The following is a 2,344-nucleotide window of genomic DNA, read 5'->3' as shown; positions in this document are numbered from 1 at the left end:
GTCATGCAGTATTACATATTTGAATAAAATCGTAGTATGCAACTAATTCATCGGTATTTCTCTTCCAGGAGTCAGTAAAATCCGAATTCATCAATTCAATTATTCAAAACCGAGATCTCGTCAGATTGTCCTAATGTATTCTAAATCAATTAAACAGATAAATCAATTCAAACTAAATTGTGTTCATTATAATTAACAAAGCTTTTTTCAATATAATCTACTTACGGCAATTTACATAGAACAATTATATAAATAGAAATCCAAAATTTATTACAATAGATTAATGTTGCTTATCCGATAATTTAAATAATACTGGTAAACTAGGTCAAAGTACTTGTACAATAGCTTACATTATAAACAAGTGTATTCATAAATATTTTCCGCTACTTTCATGTAAATCCTCAATTATGTTAAAATAAGACTTATCCAATAACTCAGTGTCTTTTATTAAATTTATTCCATTCGTCTGTCCCTTTATATAAATCATTTCAGAAATGTTTCTTTTTTTAAAATTAGTATCATGGTCTAGAATTTTTACTTTTTCCCAATCAAACTTATGATTATAGTCAGTTATATGTTTTGTCACCATTGAATGTTTGGATTCATCTAACTTTATATTATTTTGATGTTCTTTTACCATATATATATATATATATATATATATATATATATATATAGACACATTGTAAAGAACTAGTTAGAAAATTGTGAGATATAAATTCATATAAACATGCTTAGAGAGAACAATATATATTAATAATTATAATATATCAATAATTATGTTACTTTTATAGTGTTGGGTAGAATAAGTAAAATTTTTTAAATAAGAAAGATTTTTATTTCTAAGTAAAAAGAACATATAACTTCTTTTTGTTTTAATGCAAGTATTCATTGCCAGTTTTTATTTAATATTCGTCTTAAGTAATGTCTTAAGATGTGTTATACATAAATTTATGACTTTTTCAGACGACACTCAAAATTATCATGAATATATAAGAATCGATTATCAATATTGGGGTTTACTTATTTTTAGAACGTTTAAATTTATAACGTTGCGCTTGTCGAAACATAACATTATTACCAATGTATTTTTATTTTCCAGATAATATTCTATTTACTTTTGTACAAAACGCATTTATTTCGCATGATATTATGTGTTTGGCAAAACATTGTCTTATAAGAGGTGCATGATGTGAACACTGTATCCATTCCATTATTTCCTCTTCAATTAATACTTCTGTAAGTTTTGTTACAATATTTTTGACAAATGCAAATGATTGCAGTAAATTTTGAATGATCTGTACGGATCTTGTAAATGATTGTAATATTTTTGGATTAAGACATTGAACTATATTTCCATTTATATCTCTATTTGAAAAAATATTTGATTTGTATTCAATACAATCTTTCATAATACGTAACATTTTGCGAATTACAAATGCTACAGATGCTAAGTTACTCTGTGAATATGAAGTTGAATCCGTGGACAAAGATTTAGTACTGTTTTCAACATCATAAATAATTTGATTAATATCAGTATTGTCATTATAATTGTTTTCGATGTTAATATTATCCTTGTCTAATATATCACTATCAAGATTGTTACCATGTTTATCAAGCATGTAAGCAAGGTTCAAAAGCATATCACCTTCATCATTTTCACAATTCGCACTTAATGAATGTGGCGATGTAAAATTATATATGAGAAGAGATTTATATGCTCCAATAAATTGCCAGCTAGATGGCACAATATTTCGGCAACCTTGACTTCGAATACGACCGAAATAGTTTTCAAGATTATCTTGATTGATATAACGAGGAGAAAAACTTTTGAAACCTTCTTTCAAGATTAGTCGTTTGTACAAAAGTATAAAACCTTGTAATGTAATTAACCAATTTGTTATACATGGAACACGATGGACTGGTCTCATTGTTATTTTATGTACAAATCGCATATTTTGTATAAATTTTCTTTGTTCCACACAGAATTCTTTGTGACCAGAATTAATGGATACTTGTCGGCGCCACGTAGTTGAATCATTACCGTCTTTCTTTCCATTAAGCTAATCGAACAAATTATTCATAAAGAGCAGACTTTTACTTGTATCCAAAGCTTCTATTGGCCCGTCAGACAGTGGCGTAGCGAGAAAAATGTTTCGGGAGGGGCTGTAGAAATCAGTTTTTTTAAATATTCTTTTTTATATTAGTGACACATTTAGTAAATATAAACAAAAAAAGTTTCGTTTAAAATAAAATTAATTCAATAGCAAAAAGTTATGATAATTTATATACATGTCGTTGTAATGTCGCGTCAGACGTTTCGCTGACGCTGCATATAAATTGT

Source organism: Trachymyrmex cornetzi, unplaced genomic scaffold (genome assembly GCF_001594075.2).
Source record: "Trachymyrmex cornetzi isolate Tcor2-1 unplaced genomic scaffold, Tcor1.1 scaffold1969, whole genome shotgun sequence".
Taxonomy (NCBI): Eukaryota; Metazoa; Arthropoda; class Insecta; order Hymenoptera; family Formicidae; genus Trachymyrmex; species Trachymyrmex cornetzi.
This window is presented reverse-complemented; position numbering follows the sequence as displayed.